Genomic DNA, 12,392 nt, shown 5'->3' on the forward strand with positions numbered 1-12,392 from the left:
AACTAAGATGTTAAATCGTGGATTTATTAGTGATTGTTGAAACTGTTAAACCGATAATTCGATAACTATTAGAGGTCATAAGAATTGTAACTGTTTTATTATTCCGATGAGGATGACGTGGAGTAACCCTCGACGAAACATGTGATGTTTCGTCCAATCCTGTCATGATGAAGTATTCATATTTCGTCGCATTATGGTCTCAACGAAACACTATATGTTTCGTCACATAGTAACTTGACGAAACACTGGATGTTTCACCGCTTGGAGTTTCGCCACCCAGTGGGTAGTTCACAATAGACTGTAACTTAGAACACTTAAGATAATGAATAACTATGTTGTTAACTGTTAATGATGATAGTGAAGACTGAGGAACATTGAATTAGCTTTATGGATGGCACCGTTAACTGTTAAGTGTTGTTATGAATCATAGATGTGAAGTATGGTTTTGCGTGGGTTTGAATAACTGTTATGTGTTATTTAGTGATTGTGATTCTAAATGCACACTGTGACTATAAACTTATAGGTGTACCATGCGAACATAAACTGATTACGTATACATGGATACCATAGGCTTGAGTGATTAACTGTGAACAAGTAGCTAATCATACCGAGCAAACCAAGGTGAGTTCACTCCTCTTTTTCCAAGCATGCATCCCGGGGAGGGATATAGGGTAACGTTCCAGGGAGGAATGTCAGGTTATTGGGATGTTGGTTATTACACTCATTTCTATAGATAAGACCCCTTACATCTACCGATTAGTTGCCGGGGAGGGAACGAGGTTATTAGTTGATAGCGCTATTAGGTTTGGCACCCTCACACCGTACCGGGGAGGACGGGCGTGAACTAATTACCTTAACCACTTGACCAATGTTTTGATAGAGACATTGGGGTTGGGCAAATAAATCTTGTAGCCATCTGCGGTTATCGAGTTAATAACAACATCAAATCAAATCATTGAACTGTTTTACACTCATATCTGGTAACTAAACATGTTAACAAAACTTTGAACTCACCAGTGTCGTCTGACACACTTGTCTGCATGCTTGCAGGTCGTTAGATTCTTGATATGGACTTACTAACTGGGAGTGCTGGAGTGGTCATGGGTCGAGACTCTTGGATACTTGCTTTGTTGATTATGAACACATGTTTTGAAACATTTGATTTACAGTTTACATTATGCTTCCGCTGAACATCTACTTTGGTTTAACTTATGACTTGGAATTATATTTTGAAATGAATGGAATGTTTTATTTAAATATTATACGTAGTTCAATGTGATTGGTGGCTTGGATCCTGGTACGTCACACGTCCCGCGGCGATTTTCGCATGTGGTATTTTGGGGGTGTGACATAAAATGTTGTTCAACAGACTTTAAGTATTAAAAGCTTGCAAGACTCTTTAATTAATACTCAGGAGTTTCCAGCCCAATACGCGTAGTACCTGCACTTAATCTTTAGAAAAATACGTCAGTTTACACTGGTAAATACAATTAACTGACTCTTTTGAAAACATTTAAGAAAATTGATTTAAATGCACAAGGCACAAATATTCTTTTATAACTTGGGACAATTATTAAAATAATCTTGTATACAGATTTATATGTTTGTCGTACGTTCAGGACCAGAATAGAAGAGCCGTTACAAGATTAATAGACACACCACTAGTATAAGCCCACAAGAAGTTCCTCACGAGTGAGATACCGTTTTACTTACGCAACTGTCAGGTGTATGCCTACACCCCGTGCTTAAGTCGTGGCTATTTCAAATGAATGAGTCGAGAATATCCAGTACACGGTCATATTAACCCCCAAAGGCTTTGTATCAAACAAAACAGATTAAAACGAGTTATCTCAATGATTTAACCACTAATCGATTAAATATTCAATACCCGACCAAGCGGTAAAAATTTACCGTATCCCAAGCCCGTATAAGGGAAAATAAGTTAAAAGTATTTACCTGAGCTAAAATGTAATTTATTCTCATCCGTATATTCTAATAAGCAAGGACAGGGAGCTTTTACTGGGCTCCTAATCTGGAACGAAGGTTTTAATAACCTATTAGATTCATAACGGGTCTTATTTAAGTTGTAACTTTGACCGGTTAGTTTTAAAGGAAAGTTTACGGTACAAAACGCAAGATTAAGCGGTGACCGGATTGGAATGTGATTTAGACCCGACAAGTATGAAGACTTGTATAAAATGGGTAAACTAAATACATTCTGGATTTTGAAGTAAAAATGATAAGGTTTGACCCGTTTCGGCTTATTTATGCAAACTAGTTACATAAAACGTACCGAACGCGTATATGCATAACGGGTAACCGGATGAGTCATATACAAGTTCCAATAGTTATTAGGCTTAAAATATGTTGTGATCTCAGTAGGATATCAACAATTATGCCCCAAATGTATTTAAGACCAATTTAAGTCCCGAAAGGGTATTTTGGTCATTTTAAAGTTTATAAAAGAGGTTCAAACATAAGCTGAGGTTCTCGTCTAAAAAAATTTTGTAAAATTATTTATTTTATGTTGTTATATCAGCAAGATATCATACATATATGTGTTTAATCATTTATGGCCAAACTATGCACCGTAGGGCCATTTTGGTCATTTCACATATGCTTTTAAGGTTAAATTTGGAAATCTGAGTTCAAGACTTATACTTACTATTAAAGTATAAAAATTTATTTTTAAAATCAGTAGGTAACAAGTCTTAGGTGCTAAATATGGTTTTAGACCATACTATGCGCCTAATTCGCATAAAAGTCGATATTTGACGATATTTGATATGTTTAAGGAAATCTGAGATTTTGATCAGTCTTAACTTCTTAAAATACTTTATTTAATATATGAAATTAGTAGAAAAAGGTTTGACATGTAAATGATGTGTAAAACTCATTTTATTAGCGAAAAGGGCATTATCGTGAATTACCGACTCCATGCAAGAACTCTATGTTATGATCAATATAAAATTTGACAAAAATCTCCAAAAATCCCTAAATATTATATCATAACAGTGGGTAGCAAGTTTGGTGCCGAAAATTGGGTTTAAACATGATTTATGCCAAAAATGCAATTTAATTAACAAAAAGCTTTTGTTTTACGATATCTTGCATAACTTTTATTTGAGACCAGAAACTGATGTCAAATTTTTAGGACATACTTATAATTCAGTAATAAAGATTTTTGTCCTCTCACATTTTCAAAAATCTCGTTTTAATAACAAAACGGCAAAATAGTCAATTTTAAGCAAATAACGGAACATGCATGTAACCTCTGATTTCTAAGGGACCATGTTGTATAACTTCAGAGAGTTATACTAACATATAATATGGTCACAAAGGAATCCTAAGGCATAGCTAAACTAAGCTAAATCGGGTCAGAACTGAAAGTCAAAGCAAAAGTCTACTTTTGCGACTTTCGGTTGCGAACCGAGCCTAATACTCAAAATTGTCAGGTTGAACATGCCTAACCATGTTCTTATATTTTATAACTTCTACATTATCAGTTATGATTTATTTTGCAAAAACTGACTCGTTTGACTTTTCTGTTAGGTACTTTGACCCGACAATTGACTGAGATAACGTGATAATTAGAAGGTGCCCTTTTAAGGGTTTAACACCTACCTAATTACCAACACATAGCCACTTTCAAATCGAATAATGGCTGGATCGTTAGTAATTAATCACAAAGTCAAAGTATTATTACGATATCTTTGACTTTCGGTCATTAAGCTAATAAAATCTTAACTACAGAAGCTAAGAATGCTTACAAGGGTCCTTAGCACGAATATTGAACTTGAGAAAGCTTCCTAGATAACCAGGATGCTCCACAGAAGTGATCGAAAGCTTAGCAATTGAGAGTATGAGAATTTTGAACTTGTGCAATGAAAGAAACAACACTAAGCCCCTATTTATACTACAAGAGGCCATCACCAGATCTTTACAGGTGTTAGGGCACTTCAGAGATCATTACAGGTGTCTACAATGGTTTTGAAAACCAGCAAATAGTCCCTTGTTTCGAGTTCATGTGAGTGCAAGGCTGAATTGAAGAAGAGAGGTGCAAAACCTGCACCTGTGCATGGATTCTGCGAAATTCAGGCCATCGCGTCGCGCGGCGGCATATGGGTGTTGGTGTGGCGCAGCGCCACCCCTATGGTGACCAGCATAATAAGTTTCAAACATGGCAGTTTCAACCCCTGGACCTTTTAAAACATAATAACTTTCATTTCAAGCACTTTTAACCCATAAAATTTATTTTGATGATCCTTTTTTTTTGGGTAAAGGGTTACCCTGGTGAATATTATTAAAAACAATAAGCACAAAAGTGCAACTGAAATGTTACACACCCTCTAGACTTGACATGCCAATACTAGAAAAAAAGAAAGCAACCAAAAAATAAACAAAACTGCCAACAACTCAACCAAACGGACAAAGCCCAACCCAGCCGAAACGACCCATATAAACACGCAAAACTATCTAGCCAGGATCGATATCCAAGTTGCTGCTAGGAATGCTCCACTTCTGAAGAAAACTTCTATTCGCAAATCCCTGTTTGAATTTGAAAGTCATAAGGCGCACTCGGACTATTTTAATGATCTCCTGAGATAAAAACATCGCCGTACGTTGATTTCGAGTGAAGAGCCTAGAGTTTCTTTCTTGCCATACAAAGTGAGACGCTGCTGCAACCACTAATCTGCTCGCAATATTAACCGGTTGTTGAACATTAGAATTTTGATTCATCCAAGCCATTATATCAACCCATCGGCCATTAACATCAACCATATTAGCCAAATCCTTGATGTTATTCCAAACCTCCGAAGAATAAGAACATTCAAAAAACAGATGGTTCCTCGAGTCCTGACCGTGATAACATAAAGGGCAACACATGAGGTTCAGATTTGTAGCACTACCTGCCTCCCAGCTGGACAATCTATCTTGAGTTTTTAATTTATTTCTAATGACCAACCACAAGTGAAACGAATGTCTTGGGATGCACTGTTTAAACCATACCATATTTATCCATGAAACTACATTCTCACGATAACGAATATTGTTCCAGACCACCCACGAAGAAAAATGACATGATTTCCCTTCAGAATTTATCCAAATCAGCCGATCCTGCATGTCATGAAGAGCCGGAACACGAATATTGATTAAAACTGGAAATAAGTCGTACCAAGCAACTGGCCACCGCCAATGACCACTAGAGTCCACTAGATCTGCAACGGAAGATTGCAGATTGAATCCTGCATTGACAATAAGTCTCGGACTGATATAAGCACGGAGGGGACAAGCACTACACCAAGTGTCACTCCACACATTTGTATTAGTTCCATTACCGATAGACTTCCACAAATAAGGGCGGATTAAATCACGCATAGTAAGAATTTTCCTCCAACCCCATGTCATACTACCGCGACAAGGGATCTCCCAAAAACTTCTCCCTTTGAGCTTATAGGTATGAATCCATTGAACCCATAGAGACTTCTTATTCGCCAATATACTCCAAATTTGATTCGAAATAAGAGCTTTGTTGACATCAGCAATGCAGCAAACTCCCAAACCACCCTCATTCTTGGGAAGACAAACCAGCTTCCAAGAAACCTTAGGCTTGACATTCAGCTGGTTCTTACCACTCCATAAAAAAGCACGCATACGTCTTTCAAGATCACTCATAATTTTAGCTGGCAAGAGAAAAACTGAAGCCCAATAAATGTGCATAGCTGAAAAGAACCGAATTAACCAGCTGCAATCTACCTGCAAAGGATAAAGATCTCGTCATCCAGTTATCAATCTTCTTGTCCATTCTTTCAACCAGAATTTTACAATCCTTATAGGCAAGTTTAGATGATATTAATGGAACTCCCAGGTAACAAACAGGCAGCGAACCCTCTTTAATTATTTTATTTTGATGATCCTCAGAATATAGCCAAACATCATTAGGTCTGGTTTAGTTAAACGATAACCGAAAACACAAGTTTTGCCTCGTTGACGCTTTTAACCCTTTATTTACGAAGTTAACGTATTTAATATCAAACGATATCTAAACCTCATGAATTTTTCATCACTTGTTCTTGAGAGTATAATTAATCGTTACAAAGCCCCAGGTTCGTTAAAAGGTCACTTAGAGGTAGTAATTTAACATGTTGACACATTTAACCCTCGTGTCTTGTAAACTTTCACTTTCATTCACGAACGGCTTCATACGTTTCACAATCCATTCGTTTAAGAGTATAAACATCGTGTAGGGTTGTTGAAAGGCAAAATTTTCAAATATTGACACTTTGGATCCTTTTACATACATACTGTCTTCGTTTGTCAACTTCAGTCCCTCGAAATCAATTCATTACACGTTTAAAGTTCATGACACGTGTCATTACTACATTGGACATGATTTTGCGAGGTGTTACATAGTGGCAAATTCAACATCGAATGTTGAGGGGAGATGGGCGCACTTACGATTAAGGAGTTTTTTCGAATTCAAATGATACAAAATAGTTATCTTCTCTAGTATCAAACAAACACGAAGCATATATACCATTCACAAGGAACGTACCATTTACCACATTGTTATCTGCTTGGGCCTGGCAGGCGTTGATGTTGAAAGCACGTCTGCGGGCTGCTGGCTGTTGCTGCTGCTATTGCTGAGGCTGCTGCTGGGGTTGCTACTGTTGTGGCTCTTGCTTCACCACCCGATTGGGGCACATGTTTGTGAAGTGGTTGGGATCACCACACGCAAAGCAAGCTCTAGCGTGGATCGCGGGTGCAGGAGCCGCTTGTTGGCCTTGAGGAGCAGGAAGTAGAGCTTGTTGAGCAGGAGCTTGACCTTGAGTTGGAACTAGAGCTTGACGTGGACCAGTACGGCAGTTAGCGATGAAGTGGTCGTACATGTTGCAGTGAACACAGTATCTACAAGCAATCCCCACAGGATGATGATAAGTACAGGTAGGGTAAGCCGGGTGAGGACCAGTGTACGCACGCTTAGCCAGCGGTGCGTTGGTAACCGGCACCGCTACTTGGCGGTGTTGGGGTTGCGGTTGAGCAGGTACCGTTTGGAGCGGAACGGTGGCTGTAACAGCGCAATTCTTGTTGCTGGAGTTGCTGTTCTTTCTCTTGCAACGGGAGGACTTTGAAGATTGCGGTGCGGTGGCGGCTTCAGCGGTGGGAGCAGCGGTAACTTGGTGTAGATTCTTGGAGGCCTTATCAAAGTAACCAGCCTTAACTCACTTGTCGTTGATCTCAGCGGCGAGAAGGAAGGTTTCCTCGATAGTCGTCATCTTCACAGCTTGAACGAAATCAGCCACGCAAACTGGTAGAGCTCGGATATACTTCTTGATGGTGATTTCGGGGGTAGTAACCTGACCAGGGCAAATGATACTCAGCTGCTTGAAGCGAGTAGTTAAACCAGCATTGTCGCCACCCTCCTGTTTGATATGCGAGAACTCGTCCTCCAACTTTTGGCGCTCGTGGGGAGGGCAAGACTCTCGCATCATGATGTCCTTCAACTCATCCCACGTCAGCCCGTAAGCTGCGTCATTTTCGCGCTTGTTTCTTTCGGCCGTCCACCAATCTAGAGCTCGGGATTGGAAGACGCCGGTAGCGTTAACTGTACGGAGATTATCAGGACAGCCACTCTAGCGCAGGGTGACTTCGATTGAATCAAACCATTAGAATATGGTCGTAGGCCCATCTTCGTCGGTAAATTCCTTCGGGTCGTAGTCTTTGAACTGCTTGAAGCTAAAAGTAGATTTAGGAGCATCAGTCCTGGACTCTTCAGAAGACTTGCTAGCGTTTTCGTTTAGCTCGCTAACAATTTGCGGTATAACTTTCGCCATTTGCTTAGCGACGAGAGCAGCAATGCGTTTGTCCTCATGATTGCGACGAGCGGAGCGAGAGTGAAATGATCCAAATGATGACATTGTCTGCAACAGACATCGCCATAGGACTCAAACACAATTTCGATTAATCCTAGCATATAGTCTAGCGAATTCACCAAAAGCTATTTTATAAAGCATAGGAACACATCAAGCACGCATTCACGTAGGCATACAATCCACAGAAACATATAAACACGTAGAGCACAGAGCACGTAAACACATAAGCACATAGGCGCACCGTAACCATGAAGACACACTTTATTTTGCACGTATTCACCTACATTCAATGTCCGCGAGTTCGAGAATAGCGATTGCGATCATTGAGTACACAGCGAGTAACACCACATGCGATTTGTTAGCGTATTGAGATAGATGTGCAGTGCGAATTGTGTGTCGATCAAAGCAAAATGCGAAAATCGTATGAATCACCAAAAATCGAAACACATCAACAGGTAAAACCGCATAAAATGCATAAAATTCCACATAAAACGACAAATATAAGATTCAGCGGCAGCGAAATCCAGAATCGAAACACATAAAATCAAAGATAGATTGTCTCGGCGTGATAGACGTTGACTACCCAAAGTGATTCGACTATTCAATAGAATCCTAAGTGTACACTTTGGCCTTCTGGACTGTGCTCTCGCCTCGATTTTTGGGCGAACGACACGCATCCTTCCCGTTACAGCGTGTCTCAAGTCGTTGGAGTCCGTCGAGACTTTGGTGAGAGTTCTATAAAACCAAAATAAAGAACGGAATAAGTCGTCAAGGTTTGGGTTTCACCCCTGACTTAACAACTTCGTTCCTGTTTTGATGAGATAGAGAGGAAAATTTTGCACCGAAGTATGGATTTCACTCCTGATTCAACACAAATTCTCTTGTTTATAGTAAAAATGCGGGTCGAACAAGCGATCTGATCGAGAGTTTGCGGTTTTCACACCTAGTCTCGATCTAATCACTCGTTTACTTTTGAAAATAGCGTGCAGTGATAGTGTTCAGCGAGTGCGAGCGAGAATAGCAAGTAAGCTCGTACAAAAACCCCTACAGGGTATGCACAAGTCGGTCTGTTGGTACTTAGACAATAGACTAGGTCGTTTCTAAGACATCGACCCGGACTAGGTCGAGTCTTGCCTAATTCCCAATAGTTATGGCTCTGATACCAATCTGTCACACCACAACCGATGACGGAAACATCGGGGCGCGGCACTGAGCGAAACAGATTGTCCAAGAGAAATTCCATAACAACTAAATTACCGGATAGTTAATATTATGTCCCATACCATAACCCATCAAGTAAATCAACTATTACAGACATAGATATCTCAAAGACAAATAAAATTGTTCTGACAACTCAGATTTAAATTGTTTGTTTCTAGACTCTCCTAGGCTCGATTCCATGAAAGCAAGCAAGCGTCCTAAGCAATCAAACACCTGTCAAATACGTTAAAATAGAGGTCAATACACATAGTGTAAAGGTGAGCATACAAGTTTAATAGTATAATAGAGTTTGAAATCGTTTACGCATAACCATCATGTAACATGTAGCAAAGTGAAAGCTAGTAGGTTATCGACAACGAAATATGCACAGACGTGACTGCGAGTTGTAGAATGCGCAACACACATCCCACTGGGACACGTGAAGTAAGGCCCTTAACAATCCCTGTCCACGACAGGTGCTGAGTCCAAACTATAGTACTATCGTTGCTAAGGTGTCAGGCAACAATCACTATGTTAACATAACATACAAGCATTCATCGAATAGCACGTAGCATGCATTAACGGTCAGCGTATAAATTGTGTTTGCGTTGTGTGTCGATTGTGATTTGAATAAGTAACGTATGTAACACCTAAAAGTGCGTAAAACAAAAAGGGATCGAGTATACTCACAGATCGTGTTTAACAAGTAAACACTCTTTTGGATTGAAGGGAGTGCTGAGAGTTTAGCCTGAACAGTTAACAATAGCATAAGCGAATGAACAACGCATAAAACGGTGCAAAAGTGAGCAAGTGTCGAACGGTAATCCAATCGGATGGCAATCCGATCGGATGGTCATTCGATCGGATGTCAATCCGTTCGTATGGTCATCCGATCGGATGGCCATTCGGTCGGATTGACATTCGTTTGGTAAGGATGTGTTTGTGTATGATGGCTTTGAAGTTTTCTTGTAGCATTTTAAAATCATAGAAGTATCTCTACCTTTCAGGTCGTTCGATCGAACGGCAGTTCGATCGGATGGCGATCCGTCCGGCGAGACCTTTCTTTGGAGAACAAGTTCACAGCAGGATTGTCACTCGATCGGATGGTCTACCGATCGGGTGGCAATCCGTTAGAAACTGATGATCTTTGAAAATTAGGATAAAAAAGTTTAAGTGTTGAAGTCCAAGTGCAATCCGATCGGATTGCGGTTTGATCGGATGGCAATCCAATCGGACGACAATCCGTCCCACAATCTGATCGTCTTGAACTTGATTATCTTGAAAGTTTTGCGGTTTGCTCGAGACAGTATGACAACGTGTTTAAACAACAGAAACTCCATCAACCCAGTTAACTGTTCGTGACAGGTGGTTTCATGTTCAACCCGAAATCAGTTGTCCGTTGATAGGATTCAGATCTCAAACCAACACATCACTAGAGAAGAGTAGAGGGTCTGAATGAGCTCCGATTCTATCGGTTTTGAGTGCATCGAGTGTAAAAGAGCTGAAAGAAAGTTAGTGTAGGTCCCTCTTCGGAGGATGACGAACCTCAAACCTTGTTATACAAACCCACTAGCGAGTGCGGAATCCAAGCTAGCAAGCAAACCGGGTTGAGACAAGCATAAACACAAACACACAAGGATTCACCGATTAACACCACTGTATTAATACGAATGAAGGTTCCGGTTACAAGCACAATGTTTACAAATCTAACTTGCAAACTCTCTAGTGTGTGTGTGTGTGTTTTGATAGAATGCTCTCAAGCTCTCTCTATGTGTGCATCTATCTCACTAGCCTCTCAAGTCTCTCTCTTGTCTAACTTAACACAACACACTACATGGGTATTTATACCCACACACAGCAGGTCTGGTCAAAGGATTAGACAGACTGTCCGAAGGACTATCTGTCGACCACAATTGCCATCGAAGGATCCATATATACTTCGAAGGATAGCATATCCTTCGAAGTCCATCAGTATCCTTCGTGGTTTATCTTTCGAGCCAATCGAAGGATAGACATAATCCTTCGATTGCTCATCCTTCGACTCAGACACTTCACATAATATATTTCTAACTGTTGAGCCAAGTCAAACCAGGAGGACGGTTGACTTGGTCAACTTACAGGACTGACAAAGACATCGTTTACATATAGACCGAATACAGACAAAGTACAGACACAAGTGCATCAACAATCTCCCCCTTGGCTGTAGCTTTGTCTTTATCTTCTATAGTTGTAAACTCATCTCGAACTTCGATGGTCTTTGGTCTTCGAGTTCTCGTTCCGTGAGTCGTGTCCACAAATATGTATCAACAAACTCCCCCTTGGACACTACTCACAAGATTCGCCTTTGATGTCTTCAATGTCGGAGGATCTTGAAAGTCTTCACATCTTGAGAGCAGAGAGTGTATCAACAAACTACCCGTATCATATAGGAAGTGTGTTGACAAACTCCCCCTTAACATAAGCTCCCCCTTGAGTTATGCTCGTGAAATACTTTATCTTAATGAAGTGAGATCCTTGTGGTGTTGATGATGGCCAGCGGCAACTCGATCATCTTCATCAGTTGAGTGCCTTCACGTCGTGTCTTCATTCCGAAGCTTGTCATCGACCATGTTCTCCTAGCATTTAGAATCTGCACATGCAAGAAATCTAAACGCGTAATGAGAACAACTGCTTGGAATATAGTTAATCATAAACAAGTGACACACGGATGACCATGTCACAATCAAACACCGTCCGACAGTTTGAAAGTTTTTCAAATTTATCAATTTCAGATTTCAACTTTCAAAACATGCAAATTTCGACTGTTTATGAAGATTTAGTCATTTCGGTTTTCGTTCAGGTTTCAGGCAACGAAGACTCGAGTTCCAACATCGTACGATCGAAAATAAAATAGAAATAAAATCTTTTTGGCTTTTATAAAGGTTAAATTAAAACACACCTAAAATCTTTTTGGTATTTTTGACTTTTCTAAATGTAAATACTGAAAGCAGTAAATAAATATATACAGACATTCTTTTTGCGAGTTTCGAGGGTAAGAGAATCATATCAGTGTACGGTCATTCCAAAGCGCTCTTGTTGTTCAGTTAGTTAACATTAAGATAAGCATCCTATAACAATTATCGGTATTGTCGTCCACTTAAGCTCAACTTATCAGATGTAATCATGTTTAGAGGATACGTTAATGTATGATTTATACTTACCGACCGGTGTTCATCCACATCACGACACATTCCCGTATCAAGGTATGTACGAGGGTTCATCTTACCGGTGAGTATACCGATTATCATCTGTTTGACCGTATATGATGTGAGATTCTCA

Source organism: Helianthus annuus, chromosome 13, assembly GCF_002127325.2.
Source record: "Helianthus annuus cultivar XRQ/B chromosome 13, HanXRQr2.0-SUNRISE, whole genome shotgun sequence".
Classification (NCBI taxonomy): domain Eukaryota; kingdom Viridiplantae; phylum Streptophyta; class Magnoliopsida; order Asterales; family Asteraceae; genus Helianthus; species Helianthus annuus.